The sequence below is a fragment of the Bos grunniens genome, chromosome 2 (genome assembly GCF_055505025.1).
Source record: "Bos grunniens cultivar Pamir isolate PY7600 chromosome 2, Bosgru_T2T1.0, whole genome shotgun sequence".
Taxonomy (NCBI): Eukaryota; Metazoa; Chordata; class Mammalia; order Artiodactyla; family Bovidae; genus Bos; species Bos grunniens.
Window position 1 is genome coordinate 99,420,053 of NC_141166.1, and position 19,294 is coordinate 99,439,346.

The 19,294-nt window shown below is 40.4% G+C and overlaps 1 protein-coding gene and 1 non-coding gene across 2 annotated transcripts in view; both read left to right on the forward strand.

Annotated features, from left to right (window-relative positions):
• Positions 1 to 19,294, forward strand: part of TANC1 (tetratricopeptide repeat, ankyrin repeat and coiled-coil containing 1) — a 341,829-nt gene that overhangs the window by 20,306 nt on the left and 302,229 nt on the right. The window lies entirely within an intron of this gene.
• On the forward strand, positions 15,889 to 15,960 carry TRNAY-GUA (transfer RNA tyrosine (anticodon GUA)). The gene has a single exon. It is a non-coding gene; the product is annotated as a tRNA-Tyr (tRNA).

Consider the following 19,294-nt stretch of genomic DNA (forward strand, 5'->3'; position numbering starts at 1 on the left):
GCTTTAAGAATTTCCCAGTTTGTTGTAGTCAAAGGCTTTAGCATATATCAACCACTAGAGGGCAGTATAAACCAACAAAAAGTCCCACCATCCAGCCTGCTACAGAATAATCCTGAGACAACCTAAACAGGCTGTTTATCAGTCATTTCGTTAGAATAACCAATTTAGGCAAAATAATTCAGCTAACATTGTTTAACAATCCAAAATGAAAATACTTTTACTAATTCCCATAAGAAATATGTATATTCTAAGCAGTTGGACAACCTTAGGCGTAAGTATTCAGAGTCTAGGGTCAGAGTGACCAGGTTTAAATCTGTCCTACACATACCCTTAATAGCACTGTGACCTTGGGGACGTTTTTTCTGCTTCTTTATTTCCTTATCAATAAAATGATAGTAATAGTGCGGTTAGAACAGTGCCTTCCTAGTGCACAGTGAGCATGCTCTGTAAGTGTTAGTTCTCATCAGAGGTTAAGCTCTCAGGCTCTAGAGTTACACTGCCTGGATTCAATTGCTAGATCTATCAAGTTAAATAAATAACTTGGCTAATTTTGAGCGAGTTATTTTTCTTAGTCTCAGTGTCCTCGTCTGTAAAAAGGTGGTAATAACACCACCCCTGGGATAAGTGCTTGAGGAGTAAATGCTTGAGCACTTAGTACAGTGCCTGGCATGTAGTAAAATGTAATAAATGCTTATTTTAGTATTACTTTTAATATTCTTTTTATAATCACTTGCAGTATTATTATTAGGCTTGTAATGAAAACTTTGGCAGTGGTCCTCACGCATGTTTGAGAAAGAGCAGCATGGAGCACATTTCTTGATTCTTGCTGAAGTCAGCCAGGTTCCAGACCTGTTCCAAAGCTTTGCCTCTACCAGAAAACCAAATGGAAACTCGTACAGTTAAGTGGAGAATTTGATCTTTGTCAACAGACAGTGTATATAGTTGAGTGCCCCTTTAAAACCTACTTTCTTTTTGAAAGGAGATATTTTCCTTGGGTTGTTCAAAAACTTGGAGTTTCTGTACAAGGTGTCAGCCTTTGTGCATTTCTAGAGAGGCTTTTACAGATCAAAGTGGGCATCATTTTTAGTTTTTCCCTAAGGGGGTGTATGCTGGTGTTTACTGTCACTGAGCAAGGATGGCTTGGCATTGGCATCTTGGCATCTTTCTATCTCCATGGAGAAACTTGCCTTTTCAAAAATCATACTTCAAAATGGTGTAAAACATCACCAGTCATTTTAGTATATCTGCCAGAAGAATTTGATGATGTTGGACTATTGCTTAGCATATAGACCTTTTAGTAGTCAAAAAACAATTGTTAATAATGGCAACAACAACAAATTGATTTCAGGAGTTTACCAATAGTATTTGAAGATTTATACTTTGTCAGGCTTCCCTGGTGGCTCAGTGGTAAGGAATCTGCCTGCCAATGAAGGAGACACGGGTTTGATCCCTGATCTGAGAAGATCCCACATACCACAGAGCAACAAAGCCTGTGTGCCACAACTGTTGAATTTGTGCTCTGGAGCCCAGGAGCCACAACTACTGAAGCCCCTGTGCCCTGCTCGTGCTCTGCAACAAGAGAAGCCACTGCAACGAGAAGACCGCACATCGCAACTGGAGAGCAGCCCCCGATCCGCGCAACTAGAGCCTGCGTTGCAACGAAGTCCCGGCACAGCCATAAATAAATAATTTTTTAAAAAGATTTTTAGTTTGTCAAAATGAACCAAAAAAGCAAAACTGCATTGCCTAGTCTAAAAATCCTGGAGATGCCAGCCCATCTGGTCAATGTGGGGCAGTGAATTGGCTTCCCTGTCAGTTTTGCTCAGTCTCAACTCTGAACTTCCTGTTTCACTGATCACCATCGCTGTTCAAATTGTGATATCTCGGAAAGATGGAGAAAATGGCTGTCTTGGACTGTTCTAAGTGCTGGATCACTTCCAGAAGACAGCTTCCCCACGCGAGCCAAGGAATCTGTTTTCACCAAGTTCAAAGTTCAAAAGACTTGCCCCCAAAGTCAGAGCTTCTGTAGCCAGACAACTGGTGTTCCAGTGTGATCATGTCTGCCCTTTCAATGTAAAAACTAAAGCACTTTGTAAAACCTGAAAACAGTTTAAGACATTAAAAAGAGAGACGCCTCCCCTCCCCAAAAAAAGGAATTTTCATGCACTATAGAAACCATTCAGAGGCAAAACATCACGTCCTAGTGGATATAATAGGGTCTTGCATCCCCCTCTTATTTGAACACAACTCTCATTGACTTAAAAGTGACATTTCCAAATGGGCTGCAAGAATGATTTGTCCTCTAGACAAAGCAGGCTGCATTTGTTCTGGTAGAATGGCTTCTCTTCTTTGTCTCCAGATAATTTGATACAGCATTCATTCATTCAAGTGTGACTCTCATTTGAAAATTTTCTCAATGAGACCATTTAAAAAATATTTTTTAATCTGGAGCTTTCATGACTTAGTCTAAGGCTTCTTTCAGCCTTTTTAGCCTTGTCCCTGTTAGCTTAATAGTACTGGCAAACATTGATCTTCAGAAATAAAACTCTTCACAGTAAATCTCAACTTAAATCCGATCATTTTCCCCTAAGACTTTGTTTGGGCTATACAGGTGCAGTGTCTGTCTACAATTTTAGAACTAGGGATTTTCTAATGGCTTCAGAATTTTTTCCCCAGATAAAATGAGAGGTTATCAGCCTTCAAACTTGGAAGGGAAGGGAAATCACTTAAATGACATCTAGTGTCTTCCACATGCCTGCGGTTATTTCAAGAGGAGTAACAAATCTTTGCAAGTTGAAAAATCTACAGCTGTGAGTGATATTGTTTTCTCTCCAGGGAAATGTGCCCCACCAGGGGCCAATCTCCCTTCTACCCACCTTCTTCAGTCTCCTGCACTTCCTGGCCCTTCAGGTCAGAATTCCAATAAATTTCAGGGTCTGCCATTTTCTCAGGGCAGAGGTGAGATGGGGAAGAGGAGACTACAAAATCACATCTTCATTAACTCAAACAAAACAGCCTTTCAGGGTTTACATTTTCAGCCTATGAATCTTCTTCGTGATGGTTCCCATGTCTCCTGAAATAAACAATGTAGAAAGAAAAATGTTATGGTCTCTATTTGCAGCATTTGGTTCTGAAAATAACTGCAGGAGAGGTGACCTAGTGAAACATGCCTGAGCAAATCTCTGTGGCAGCACTTTCACAGCTGCCTCTCTCTAATCAACAACCAGTGTCCCAGGTACTGCAATACCTGTGTGTGAACACGGAAGCCAAAATTAGAAGGTCTTCTTAATGCTAAAGGTGAGACGCCAGTTAAATTTAGAACCAACCAGAAGGCAATCTGGTTAGTGGTTGTGCTGTGCATTCAACTTCTGCTTTTAGCTTATGACTAGGGTTTAAATGAATAATCAGTATTTAAAGTCAGGGTGGCCCTTTAAAACATAAATAACAGAGACCATCAATGAGATTGTTAAATATCAAAGAGGTTACTACTACTTCCTAAATTTCCCCTTGAGTGAGAAGTGAGTGATCAAATTCAGAAACACTTCATTTGATAAAAACTAAATGCAGTCCTTCTTCTCACTAATCTCCTCCCAAGAGTTTGCTCTTCACCAGAGCAAATTAACTGAGGGTGAACGATGATCAAAAGAACAACTTATGAAGAGCCAACTCCATAAATCGCTGGTGAGACTGAAACACAGATCAGAAAAAAATCTTTCTTTAGTCTGAGATCAGAAGCAAAAGGCCCAGATATAAGCATGAGATAACTGCTATAAATAAATGGAGAGAAAAGAGCAAGCAGGGTCCAGCCGTGATCACCAGAGGACTTGCTGGTGCCTGGCAGCTCCTCACAGCCCTCTTCCCGTACCTTGCCCGTCGGGTAGAGCCGAAATCACAAGGAGCTCCCAACTCGCAACCTCCACACACCCACCCGTTCCTCCACACGCGCTACACACACACACACACACCACCTCCCTATACAGTGCCCTCACCCACATACACAAAACACACAACACCCCACATAACCCAATACCCGCTCCCACATGTAACACCCCCAGACACAGCATGCCCCAACAATACTCCTATACACATACCACCACACACACCATCTCATACACACACAAAAACACACCACCTTCCCATACACATACATCAGCCTCCAAACACACAATACCCACCAAAACCACCTCACACAGACACAAAAGTATACAGTAGCTTATACAATATCTCACATACACACAGCACCTACACTCACACACACCATACAACACATACAACACCACACACACACACCATTGTCCCTATACACATACCACTCCCACGCACATATATCACCCACACACAACACCCACACACACACCACAAACACGCATACCATCCTCCCTACACACACAACACCACCTCCCCCCAACACAACACACCAGCACACACACACGTACGCAAACACACACACCATCCTACACCCACACACCTCACACACTGATTTTCTTCTTTATGAGTGGGGTTTACACAAGCCCTTTGAGTTTAGTGGAAATGAACAGAGGGAATTTGCATAGGAGTTAAGGAAGTCCATACTTTAAGAAATAGTCGTCTGAAAATCATTTCTGGAATATATCCTACCAAGAGAACCGCACACATACCAAAGGACTTGCGTACAAGGTTATTAACTGTAGTGTTCAATATACAGAAATCACTGGAAATAAGCTGCTCCTCATCCCCACAATAGAACCACGTCACTATAAGGAGAATACCATCTGAGAATGCTCTTCAGGATATATTAGTGCTGAACAGTGCACATATATTATTTGTAGTGTAAGAATGGAGACGACATAGAATATGTATTTATATTTACTGAAACTCTGGAAGGAAACACAAGTTAATGAACGTATTCTCTAACAGGTTAATGGAGACAAAGATGGGTACATTCTGATGAATGAATTTTTTTTAACTTTTTTAAAAATAGATTTTTTTTTATGTGTACCATTTTTTAAGTCTTTATTGAATCTGTTACAGTGTTGCTTCTATTGTTTCTGTTCTGATGTTTTGGCAGCAAGACATGTGGGATCTTAGCTTCTTGACCAGAGATTGAGCCCATATTCCCTGCATTGGAAGGCAGAGTCTCAACCACTGGACTGCCAGGGAACTCCCAGTGAATGACTTTTTAAGTCACTTTTGGTTTTTCAACCATGTGAATGTATTATCTATTCAGAATATTTTATTTAAAACAACGACACTACAACTCAATAAATAAAACAAGCCAATTTTTTAAAATGGGCAACAAATTTGGATATTTCACCAAAGAAAAGAGATGGATAGTAACTAAGCACCAAAAAAGGATGCTCAGCATCATTAGTTATTAGAGAAATGCAAATTAAAGCCAGAATGACTCAAATAAAGACCCCAAGAATACCAAGTGCTAAGAGGGATGTGAAGCAACTGGAATTCACACAACTGAAATGTTTAACATCAGTTCAATTCAGACACTCAGTCGTGTCCAACTCTTTGTGACCCCATGGACTGCAGCATACCAGGCTTCCCTGTCCATCACCAACTCCCGAAGCCTACTCAAATTCATGTCCATCGCGTTGGTGATGCCATCCAACCATCTCATCCTCTGTCGTCCCCTTCTCCTCTTGCCTTCAATCTTTCCCAGCATCAGGGTCTTTTCCAATGAGTCAGTTCTTCGCATCAGGTGGCCAAAGTATTGGAGTTTCAACTTCAGAATCAGTCCTTCCAGTGTTTAATATACATTTACCATACTATCGGGGCTTCCCAGGTGGCTCAGTGGTAAAGAATCCGCCTGCCAAGCAGGAGATGCAGGTTCAATCCTTGGGTCAGGAAGATCCCCTGGAGGAGGAAATGGCAACTCTCTCCAATATCTTGCCTATTCATCTTTGACAAGAGCAAAGACTATCAGATAGTTCTATTCCTAATTCTACCATAAATTACCTGCAGAGTCTCTAAGTGCATGCTAAGGACTGGAATAATAATATAGAAACTGGAGAACGGGAGACCAAGAATCCTTTTGTTGTTTATCCTAGAAATTAAAAAAGAAAGAATTGATCCAGTCAAGGTCTTCTCAAGCAGGAAGGGCTAATTTGAAAGAAAATGCTTCCCACTGTAGAAGGACAACAGCAGAAAGTTGAAATTCTGTTACCTGTATTTTTTGGTCAACATAAAATGGCCTAACAAGGAAAGGAGGGGAAAATGGAAATGTATTCTATTAATTAATATATAATCATTATAATTTATTCATATTGGTTTTTTAAATCTATAAAGTTCATTTCCCATGCACATGTATTTTCTGTTGACTGACTGTGGACTGACAAGTGACTGCCCATTAGCCTAGCTTAGGCATTCCTGGCTGTACCACTAACATGTTGAATCCAGTTTGGATCTAACAGTTTAAAGCAGGGCATTTGTCTTTGTTCGCCTCACCTCAGTTTACAGTCATTTGCTCAAAGCAGCTAAACCAAATCCTAGAATGTCATGTGAAGTTCAACAGAATATCCTTTAGGCTTGTGCCAGTAAAATCCCTTTATGATGAAGGTGAAAACAATAAAGAATTGCAATAGAGGCCAAAACTGCTAGGTAAAACCTCTCATATTATCTTACATATACGCATACACACATACACATGCACAAATATATTCTGATTATAAAAATAATACAAAAGGCTGTAAAACATTTTAGAAAATCCTCCCCAATTCCACTTCCCAGCTATGCAATGTTAGTTTTTCGCTAAATATTCCTCTAGAGTGTTTGCTATAGAACTACATGTTTATTTTAAGAGCATTGCTTATACAAAGATAATTTAAAGAAATTCAAGCCAAGATACATAGATTGGATATTAATACTTCTATCCTGATTAGAAAAAGGAAATTATGTGAGAGGATATATATAAATATCTCAAAAGAATATGTCTGGATAATTCATTAACTTTTAAAGTATTAATCTAGGGCTGTTCCCTTTGATGATTATTAAGAGAAGGTAATAGAAACTGTATGTAAAAAGAGTAAAATAAAATTACAGAATCGTCTGATTCTACATAAAAATTCTTAGCAGCAGTATTTCACAAAGAGTTAGTACATTTAACTTATGACAGTTAAGAACATGCTACCCCCCAAATATGGCGCCTCAGCACACTGAATATTTTAAGCTGAGGGAATTTGAGAAATGGCAGGTGTGGAAAGGACTCTCTGATCTTCCCTTCTCCCTGGAAGAAGGTCAAAAGACCGTCCTGTGAGAAGTGGTCTCCCTCTCTCCAGAGAAAAGGGGGGACACGGAAAGGAATCTGAACAAACAGGCCTCCTTGCTAGGTTGCCCTCGGTTTCGCACTCTCTGCTCTCACCCTTTTGTCCCATCACGTTTCTCTGTGACTTTGCATTCTTCATCAAAGCTAGTATAAAAACACTCAGGTATAACTGTTTCCTGGGGGTCTTCATTTCCTTGTGAAGACTCTTGTGTCACATAAAACTTATACTGAATAAATTTGAATGCTTTTCTCTTGTTAATCTGTCTTTTGTTACAGAGCCCCAACAGAGAACTTAGAAGAGTAGGAGGAAAAAAAAATTTTCTTCATCCCATACAATAAAAAATATTTTACTGATAGGAATATTTAATATAATATAATAAAGTACATGCCCTAATGCATTTAGCCATTTGAATTAGGTATTTGAATTAAGGGAAAACAGTGATTAATAACTAGAGGTAATTAACATCAAGATATCTTAACTGTCTCAGTTCAGTTCAGTTCAATTGCTCAGTTGTGTCCGACTCTTTGTGACCCCATGGACTGTAGCACACCAGACCTCCCTGCCCATCACCAACTCCTGGAGTTCACTCAAACTCATGTCCATTGAGTCTGTGATGCCATCCAACCATCTCATCCTCTGTCGTCCCCTTCTCCTCCTGCCCTCAATCTTTCCCAGCATCAGGGTCTTTTCCAATGAGTCAGTTCTTTGCATCAGGTGGCCAAACTATTAGAGTTTCAGCTTCAACATCAGTCCTTCCAATGAATACTCAGGACTGATTGTCCTTAGGATGGACTGGTTGGATCTCGTTGGAGTCCAAGGGACTCTCAAGAGTCTTCTCCAACACCACAGATCAAAAGCATCAATTCTTTGGCGCTCAGCTTTCTTTATAGTCCAACTCTCACATTCATACATGACCACTGGAAAAACCATAGCCTTGACTAGATGGACCTTTGTTGGCAAAGTAATGTCTCTGCTTTTTAATATGCTGTCTAGGTTGGTCATAACTTAACTGTCTAGACCCAGCCTATTCCAGAAAGATTAAGAAAACCTTTAAGATAAGTGTTTTATATTACCATATATACAATTCATTTGGGTCATAAAAATATGTTTGGCAATCAAAAATATACCCAGCCAAGGTTTGAAATGTCAAATACTTACAACATTTAAAGTAATAAACAAACAAACAACAAAACAATACTCAGCCCCAGAAGTAGATTCCTTGAAGGCAGAGGCAACTTCTAATCCAGTTAGCAGTTTTTCTTCTTATATTTAACTCCATAGTTTTACTAATAACTTCATGCAATTTTAGACATTATCTACTCATTTCCTACTATGGAAGAATTTTTCTTGCAGAATTTTGGAGACACTGCTGCAATAGCTTGTAACTACTAGTGTTGTTGAGAGTCTAATGCTATTCTAGTTCCTTGTGGCCTTTCTTTTTCTTTCTGGAAACTTTTAGATTCTTACTCTCCCTAATGATGGAGGGTTTTTCAGTGATGTGCCTTGATATGGATCATCTTCATTTCTCATTCTCATTTGGACCTGTCATATTTTTATTCTGGAATATGCTCCTGTATCATGTCTAGGATGGTGAACTTTATGTGTCAGCTTGACAGGGCCATAGGGTGCCCAAATAGCTGGGTAAACATGACTCTTGGTGTGCCTGAGTGTTTCTAGATGAGATTAACGTTTGAATCAGTGAGTAAAGCAATTGTCCTCCAGTGCGGGTAGGCCTCTTTCAATTCACTGAAACCCTGAATAGAAAAAAAAAGGCTGAGTAAGAGAGGATTCACTTTCTCTGCTAGTCTGCCATATGGGAAATCCATCTTCTGCCTTTGGACTCAGGCTTGAGCTGCAAATACACCATTGACTTTCCTGGGTCTCCAGCTTACTGATTCCAGATCTGGGTACGTGCTGGCCTTCATAATCAATAAGTAAACTGATTCCTTATAATAAATGCATTGAATTTATATAAATAGAAATATATACACCATTGATTCTGTTTCTCTGGAGAATCCAGACTGATACAATAGCTGACAATTTCTGCTGCTTTTGTTTTATTTCTGAAATCCCTATTAATCAGATACTGAATCTCTTAAACTGCTCTAGTTTTCTTTCTTTTTCTTTTTTTTTTTTTTTTTTTTGTCGTTGTTGCTGCTCTTCTGCTTTTCAGGGATTCTTCACCTTTGTCTTTTAACCCTCTATTGAATTTTTTACTCAAGTCAACATATTTTTAATTTCAAAAGCTTTTCTTGTTCTTTATATATTCCATTGTCTTATCATCCTGTTTTCATTTCAAGGATGTGGTATCATCACTTATCTTTCAGAGGATGTTAGTCATTTGGAGTTTCCTTCTGTTCTTTGCACTGTCTTTATTCTTCTGAGTTCCTTTTCTCTTGTCATTTTGTCCCCATTTTTTCATGTCACAGGCTTTCCTCAAAAAGTCTGCCAGTTCATATTAAACACGAGGTGCTAAAAGGCTGATTGAAAGCTCTAGGAACATGAATGGGGCTTGCTGAATGGTGAGTTTCACTGTAGGGTAATCAAGTGGAACTTGGACATTTTACTGGACAACCCTAAACGTGAACAGGTCTTTTTTCTTGGACCTTCTCCAAGGAAAAATTATCCAGTCTACTGACGGAGGGGTATAAATGTCCTTGCCAGCATTCTGGGGACTGAGGTGGGGAGAAGGCGTGGGTTTCACTGTGCAGTGTGTAATCTTTCTCTCAATCCCACTATTTTCTGTCTGGTGCCTCATCCCCTTCAGTTGTGCCTGTCATCATCCCTGAGGCCAGAGTCTCTTTGGCGTCATCTCCTCCTGGATCAAGCCTCCCATTTCCGGATGAGGTGGAGGGTGGGGGTGCTATAATCCGTGGACATCAGGGGTGGGATAGAAATTCAAGGGGTCTGCTTGCTCCTTGTGCAAACTCTCAACTAATTTTCCTATGTTCGCCTCACATCTTGCCCCTCCTGAAAGTACATGGTGTCTCTAATTTCTGAGTTTCTTGGGTATTCTGGGCCATAAATCAGTTTGCTTCTCATGGGTGACTACTTCTGCAGAAACATAAGCTTCAGTTTTCACCATCTTGATAATTCAGTTACTGCTTATCCTCCACTTTAACCTTCCAAAATTCTGCTGATATCGCTAATCCTCTTCATGCTTTCTCTGGTCTATTGGCCCTGTGTTACCTCTTTATGTCTTTACTGTCATTTGGGTGACATTTTAGGAAAAAACATTGCTGTTGTTGTTTAGTTGCTGCTGCTGCTGCTGCTAAGTCGCTTCAGTCGTGTCCGACTCTATGCGACCCCATAGACGGCAGCCCACCAGGTTCCCCTGTCCCTGGGATTCTCCAGGCAAGAACACTGGAGTGGGTTGCCATTGCCTTCTCCAATGCGTCATGTCAAATTCTTACAACCCCACGGATTGTAGCCTGCCAGGCTCTTCTGTCCATGGGATTTCCCAGGCAAGAATACTGGAATGAGTTGCCATTTCCTTTTCCAGGGCATCTTCCTGACCCAGGGATTGAACCCACATCTCCTGCATTGACAGGTGGATTCAGCCACCAGGGGACCCCCAGGAAAAAAGCATAGATGAACTCAAAACACATGTTGCAATAGATCCTTTGCATTAAATATAGAGAACAAAACCCCAAAACACCATTCTTCCAAGCCCTCCTTTCTCCCAAGGCAGTATCTGTCTGTGGTCTGGTATACACACCCTCCCCAGGTTAATTCTTGATGATTATACATACACAAACTATTTGATTGTTCTGTATTTTTTTGTTCTAGCCTTGGTTTCATCACTTAATAAAATGTCTTGGAGCTATTTCCATATTAGTACCTATAGTCCTAACTCATTCTTTCTAATAACTATATAATATTCAATAGTATAAATTTATCATAATTTATTTAAATACTCTTTTAAACTTTATACACATAGACATATATATATACATACACATTTATCTTCTTGAAAGGTAAGTAAATTAAGTGACTAGAATTGCATAAACATCAAATAATCATATTTGACATTTGATATGTAAGGGAGAAATCAAAAGGACCATGTTATATACATAGAAATCTTCACTGTTGAGTTATGTCTAATAGTGGATGAATAGAACCATCTCCAGTGCCTCCAGAATCTGAGACATTAGGATTCAACTCCGTTTAAAGATGCACCAGAGTGAAGCTAAAGCATCCTTGAAGCTATGCAAGCCCACAGACACACCAATATAAAGCTATGTTCTGTAACTCTGTGGTTCAGTTTGCAGTTTATCTTTTTACAAAGCATGAGATGTATCCTCCTCTAATCAGAACCACTTTGTGTCAAAGTCCTGACGGGAAACAGATGGCACTTTCAAGTGGGGGAACTGAGGTGAATTTAATGAAGGGACCATTTTCAGTGGTGTGAGGGTTAAGGGAAACCAAAAAGGCGAGGTACTAAGGGCTTGCAACACAGAGAGCGATGACCACCTTTAAGCCCCAAGATCAGAAAAGAGAACAGTCACTGGCCCCAGAGAGCAGCTCTAGCTGTAAGCCAGGGCACCTGTGGGAGCCATGCCTTGGCAGAGTGACACAGCCAAGCTTCTGCAACCACAAAGGGAAAAGAGCTGACCTCACTCTTCATGGGTTTCTGTTTGCTGAAGCTGGCACCCTAGGTGAGGAGAAGAATAGAGTCAGTCTGGAGGGGCAAAGGGAAACTAGTTCTCCTATATGAAAGAGGTACATCTGTGTCCTACTTTTCTCATTATTAGTCACGTTTGCAGACCTCAGGGCAAAGCCTTTCACCAAGAACCACAGATGATATATTTATCCAATCATAGGGTACCCACGCTCATGAGCGCATGCTCATTTGCATTCGACTCTTTGTGACACCATGGACTGTAGCACACCAGGCTTCACTGTCCATGGAATTTTCCAGGCAAGAATACTGGAGTGGGGTGCCATTTCCTACTCCAGGGGATCTTCTCAGCCCAGGGATGGAAACAGAGTCTCCTGTGTCTCTTGCACTGGAAGGCAGATTCTTCATCACTGAGCCACGAGAGAAGCCCTTAGCCAATCATGTGTGTGCCTGTGCTCGGTTGCTAAGTCACATCTGACCCTTTGTGACCCCATAGTGATGAATTAATTGACATCTCTGAAAATCGCCCACACCTCGGGTTTTCATTCTAATTATATAGAAAAGAGACTACATATAAGAAGAGTCAATAGTAAACCATCCTCTACCTTCCCCCTCCATCAGTATTTAGTTTCCTTATTATTCCAGGCTCGGGCTCTGCAGATAACATATGCCATCAGTACTGAATGGGATGTCTCTGTCCAGGCTCTAGGAGAAAAATTCCATCACGGCTGAAGGCTAAGCCCACCAGAGAGTGCAAGAGGGGAGTAAAGGATGGGAGCCATCCTTATGTTTGTAATAAATAGTAATCCATGACAGAAACAACATAAAGAATATGGACGGGGTCCATAAGGAAGCAGAGTCTTCCACAAATCAATATCGTTAAATAGTATTCTGGCAATTCCAAAGCAGCAATCTTCTTTAAGAATAAAGTTTGTTTTAATTTATAAGCAATAGAAAAAAAAATGGAGATGGGAATATCTGCAGATAGTCTTACCCTAAAAGAGTAAATCTGGTTAGTTGGAAAAACAGAGCCCAGAAGAAGCAGTGAGATTTTATAGATTTGAAAATTACTTTCCCCTAAAAAAGTTTTATTTAACTTTGAAATGAGTTTGGTTTATTCCATTTCCACAGTTCACTTTGCTGCTGCTGCTGCTAAGTCGCTTCAGTCGTGTCCGACTCTGTGCGACCCCATAGACGGCAGCCCACCAGGCCCCGCCATCCCTGGGATTCTCCAGGTGAACTACCAAAGCATGACATTTTTAGTAGTTTAAAATGTCATACTTTTTCTTATGAAATTTGTTTTCTAAAAAAGTACTGAAGAGGAAAATGATTAAGGTTCTACCTTTGGCTCAACAGCTGTAAAAGAGTTTGAACTCATTTTAAGTGACGGGCTGCTGTGTTCACCTTGATGCCTGGGTGAGTCCAAGGTTTCCAAATGGTGACTTTCACAGAACAAATGACACCTGGGATGGAGCACTCTTTATATCTCTCTATGTGACAAATTTTTTCAATAATACTTATGGAAAAAAGATGAAATTTTTTGAACTTTCTAAAAATAATGTCAGTAAAAAAAATTACAGTATAAAAGGACTGAATTGTTTACCTTAAAGTGTTTTCTTTTTTTTTTTTTTAAAGCTGGAGAACACATAAAGAAAGGTTTCTAAAATCTAACCCCATAAGATATGACTATATGGGGATGGCTCATGGATTTTTGCAGTGATAGAATAATTCCATATCTTGATTGTGATGACGGTTACACAAAACTGGGCTTCCCTGATAGCTCAGGTGGTAAAGAATCTGTCTGCAATGCAGGGGACCCCAATTCGATTCCTGGGTCGGGAAGATTCTCTGGAGAAGGGATAGGCTACCCACTCCAGTATTCTGGCCTAGAGAATTCCATGGACTGTATGGTCCGTGGGGTCACAAAGAGTTGGACACAACTGAGTGACTTTCACTTTCATTTTACAAAACCACACACAGATAAAATTGTATAGAACTGTACAGATACCCACCAATGAGTGAATGTTAAACTGATGAACATGGAATGAGGGCTATGGAGTGTATCAAGGTCAGTCTCCTGGTTTTGATATTGCACTGTAGTTATGTAAGATGTCAGCCTTTGGGGTGACTGGCTGGAGTGTACCAGGACCTCTCTGTACTATTTTTGCAACTTTCTGTGAATCTGTAATTAACCACAACCCTCCCCCAATCTTTTAAAGGTTACAAACTGTGTGATGCCATTTATTTGACATTCTTGAAAAGACAAAAGCATAGCAACAGACAACAAATCATTGGTTGCCAGGGGCAGAAGAAGGATGTGACTACAAAGGAGTCACTCAAGGAGATTTGGGGGGAGAAGGGAGGGACAATTCTATATCCTGATTGTTATTGTGGTTAGGAGAATCTATACACGTGTTAAAACTCTTAGAACTGTATACCATGAAAATGTCAATTTTACTGTATATTAATTATTTTTAAAAAGTTGTCATTATCTTACATATTTAAAAAAAATACTGCTGAAAGCTTTGGATCAGACTTTCATTTGAATTTTGCAATAGGGAATTCCTTGGCGGTCCAGTGGTTAGCACTCTGCGCTCTCGCTGCCAAGGGCCTGATACAGGAATTCAGATCTCTCAAGCCACTGGGTGAGACAAAAAAAAAAAAAAAAGGGCTATTGGGCAAGTTAAGTTCCAGTTATCCAATCTATGAAATAGTAATGATAATATCCATCTAATGATGATGTATGCAAAACTTAGCACATTGCGTAGCACTGAGTAAATAGCATCACTTATTTTAATCTTTTTTTTTAAAATTTTGGAAATCCAATCTGTAAGGAAATTTAGAATAAGGAAAAGAGCTTAATGGATATTTCTAATGGAAACTGAATTGTCTAGAACACACCCTTTGCTTTATCATTTCTAACCTTTTGCTGACTTTGAGCTATTTCATAACTCTGAATTTGTAGCTATTTGATAGTAATACAAAATAATTTTTATAGTGTCATACAAATAAATTCCTTGGTGGAATTGTGGTGTGGTGGTTTAAACTGACTTTCTCCACATCGCTTAACCACCCTGCCCCGCCACATCCTAGTGAAAAATTCCCATTTTGCGTCCTTTTTGTAAATTAACTTCAACATTCCTTTATTCCATATGAAATGGTGGTTCTTTTGATTTCTTCTTTTAACCAGTTATAATGTATTTCCAGTTTCATCACTGAATAATGAGTTAAGTAAAATCTTTAACATATGCTTATTTTATTTCTGCATGAGAGGCATGATTTTACCTCTTGGAGGGAAATCTACCCTTTAACAATTTTATAGCTGGAAAATGCTCAGCGGCAATGGGAAATTGTAACAAAAATCACTAAACACAGCATTCTAGATACTAAGTTGTTTTGGCTGTTTTGAATTATCTGAAATTTTAGTGTCTTTTAAATCAATAGTCCTCATGATCATATAAAGTTTTTGTTACTCTTGTTAATAGTGCTTTGAATAGACTAGGTCCTTAATTAATATTTGCTAAATGCATCAATCAAATTATTATTTTATCTTGCACAATTGGATGGAAAAACAGACTTAATTTTTGTCCTCACAGGTTGAGGCAAAAGTCCACAGGGCTCATTATTACTTATTTATAGTTGTTTCAAATTATATGGCTAGAGGGGCTAGATTATACCAGATAGCTCCCAAACCTTAGTGGCTTACCATAAGGAAAGTTGATTTTTCCCTAATCATTGCAGTGAGGGGGGTCTTTTAATGATTGTGACTCAAGGACTTAGGCTCTGGAGACTCTGCTGTGTGCTGTGCTGAGTTGCTTCAGTTGCATCCAACTCTGCAACGCTATGGGCCGCAGTCTGCCAGGCTTCTCTGTCCAAGGGATTCTCCAGGCAAGAATACTGGAGTGGGTTACCCTGCCCTCCTCCAGGGGATCTTCCTGAACCAGGCATTGGCAGGCAGGTTCTTTGCCACTAGCACCACCTGGGAAGCAGTGGAGATTCTATTTAACACTTACTTCCCTGGTGGCTCAGACGGTAAAGCATCTGCCTGTAATGCAGGTGACCCAGGTTTGATCCCTGGGTTGGGAAGATCCCCTGGAGAAGGAAATGGCAACCCACTCCAGTATTCTTGCCTGGAGAATTCCGTGGACTGAGGAGCCTGGTAGGCTACAGTCCATGGGGTCACAAAAATTCGGACACGACTTTGCGACTTCGCTTTGCTTTGCTTTTTGCTCTATAACCACTGCAGCAGCAGGATGGGAATCTGAGACATACACATGGGCTTTTAAAGTTTTCCCTGGGAAATGATGAGGCTTCCCTCATAGGTCAGTTGGTAAAGGATCCACAGTGCAGGAGACCCTAGTTCAATTCCTGGGTCGGTAAGATCTGCTGGAGAAGGGATAGGCTACCCATTCCAGTATTCTTGGGCTTCCCTTGTAGCTCAGCTGGTAAAGAATCCGCCTGCAATGTGGGAGACCTGGGTTCAATCCCTGGGTTGGGAAGATCCCCTGGAGAAGGAAAAGGCCACCCACTCCAGTATTCTGGCCTGGAGAATTCCATGGACTGTATAGGTCACAAAGAGTCAGACACTTTGTGACTGAGCGACCTTCACTTCACTTCACACTTCACTGGGAAATGATATGTTACCTCTCACATTCCGCTGGCCAAAGCAAGTCTCACAGTCTCACCTTACTTTGAAAGGGGCAGGGAAGCACAGCCCTTGCCTTGTGCCAGGAGGAAAGAAAGACCAAAATGGCATTAATGAATCCCACATCAATATGCTCAGAGATAAAATAAGCACAAAAGGATGAGGTGCCCCACAGGAGACTTCTGATCATTGTTAATATAAACTGTAGAGATGTTAGAAATGTACTTGGCACCTTCTCCTCTCACGAAAACATTTCCATGCCATGGCCCCACAAAATATCATCCTTTGTGATTGTTTTTGTTGTTGTTAGAGTTTCCGAGAGAAAAGAAGACTTTCCTTTTTATTATCACCACCAGAAAATCACTGAGGTCCCTGGCAGAGGTGAAGAGAAGCTGGGGGCATTCATTTAAGAAAAGGAATAATTTGAATATCCAAGGGAAAAACATAAAAATAATCAAAATAAAATGTCAAGTGAAGAGGCAAAATAAGAGTGAAAAAAGTTTTTATCAGGTAAAAGAATATTTTTCAAAAAGTAGATCAAGAGTCTGATAAAGTACTTACCTGATAATCTACAGCCAGGGTGGGTGCAGAGCCCTGGTTGATTTTTGTATACTCTTGGTGAAGACAAGAGTGGTTATGCCCTGGCACAGTTTTAGAACAGGAAGAATGAAGGTTTTAAATCACTGTTTTATTGAAGGAAAAAAAGTAGCCTGCACCAGAGGACTCAAAAAACCCAGGAAGTAAAGTGTAGCCAACGACTGCCCGGGGGCACAGGGTGGGGGGATCTGTACTTGGATCCAGACCAAGTCTGTTTCAAGTTTATTTGATTGAGAATTTCACTTTGAAAAGAGTACTTCATGGGGACCTTTGGGAGCTGTCAAACTCTGCCCTGAGGCAGAAGATTAACGGCTCTGTGGACCAGCAGGGAGAAGCCCAGTAAATCAGAAGCCCCTTGTCTGTGGGCCTGTGGCTTACAGGTGGCAATGTAACAGGCTGTGCCTCTCTGCGGGGGCCTCAGGGACTTCACAGTTAATGGGTCAGAACTAGCTGTGTGGATGGAGGACAGCCTCTGAATATGTTCTCCAAACTGCTGATTGAAAAATGGGCTTGAAAGAGCCTCTGAAAGAATTACCTATCTTCTGGAAGGATCCCCAGGAAGCTGGTAACAGTGGTGTCCTCCGGGGAAGGGACCAGCCTTTTGTGTCTTATGAGGGGGGCGGTCAAGTGTAGCGGTTAAGAGGGTGACCCTGGAAACTTTGGCCTGTCCTTTAGTAGTTGTATGGGTTTTCAACCTTAAAGGGTCTCAGCTGTAAAATGGGGATTATAATAAGGATTAAATGAGTTTATTATTCAAAAAACGGGACAATGAACATAGTGCTATGCAACTTTTGGCTTTTCCCATGTATTTGCATATATTTACCTATTGAAAAAATTATTTTATTCTATTTTATTTTATTGATTTCCGGGGCTTCCCAGGTGGCGGTAGCGGTAAAGAATGGTAGTGGTAAAGAATCCATTTGCCAGCACAGGAGAGGCAAGAGACATGGGTTCAATCCCTGGGCCAGAAAGATTCCCCTGTAGGACAGCATGGCAGTGCACTCCAGTATTCTTGCCCGGGCAAGAAGAGTCTGGCAGGCTATATATATAGTCCATGGGGTCACGAAGAGTCAGACACATCTGAGCATGCACACAAGCTGATTTGCAATGTTGTGCCATGAAAAAAAAAATAATTTTATGTTTTCATAAAGCATTAGAAATATTTCTATAGAGCAAATAATTGTCTCATAATATGCTTTCTTGGATTTTATATTTGTAAGTGAAATTTTCTTATAGTTAGACACAACTATAATTCTCCTTCCTCCACCCATCTCCCTTGTTTGCATTTCTTTTCCATGATCTGGTCCTGCATTTGGCTATGTGGTAGCCTGGAAGTGTGAGGGGTCATTTCTATCAGTGGCCCCCATAGCCCAGTTCTCTGGTGATCACCTAAATATTTGCTCCCCAGATAGCTTTTCAATAGCAAGGAAAGGAAATAATATTTACCACTCCTGCACCTCATACAGTCCCCAAAGAGGGGTGATGCTCTCTTCCTGCATTTTATTTGGCAGTTATGAAGCCAAGGGTATGTCTTCTCAAATAGATGTTTAAAGTCATGGATGTTCAGAGAGAATTACCATCCTCCAGTTTTGTTTTGTTTTTGTTTTTTTAAATTTCAAATATACACAAAGGTAGACGGAATAGTGGAACAAACCCTCATGTATCCAGCACCCAGGTTTAACAATGTTAACTCTGCCATATTTGCTCCTTTTTTCTCTTAGTTGTTTTAAGCAAAATTGTAGAGCATGACTTTGTTTTCCCCTTTTTTCCCTCCTTTGTAAATACAGCTTTATTTATACAGTTGGATGGCATCACCGACCCAATGGACATGAGTTTGGGTGAACTCCAGGAGTTGGTGATGGACAGGGAGGCCTGGCATGCTGCAGTCCATGGGGTTGCAGAGTTGGACACAACTGAGCAACTGCACTGAACTGAAGTCATGCCATACAATTCACCCATTTAGAGTGCACAATTCAATGTTTTTAGTATATTCACAGATATGTGTAACCCATTACCACAATCAATTTTAAAACGTTTTTATCATTCCAAAAGATAAACTTGAATCCTTAAGCTGTTAACCCCACTTCCTTCTACATCCCCAGCCCTAGGCAAACACTAATCTACTTTCTGTGTTTTTTAATACATTTGCCTATTCTAGATGTTTTACGTAAGAGGAAT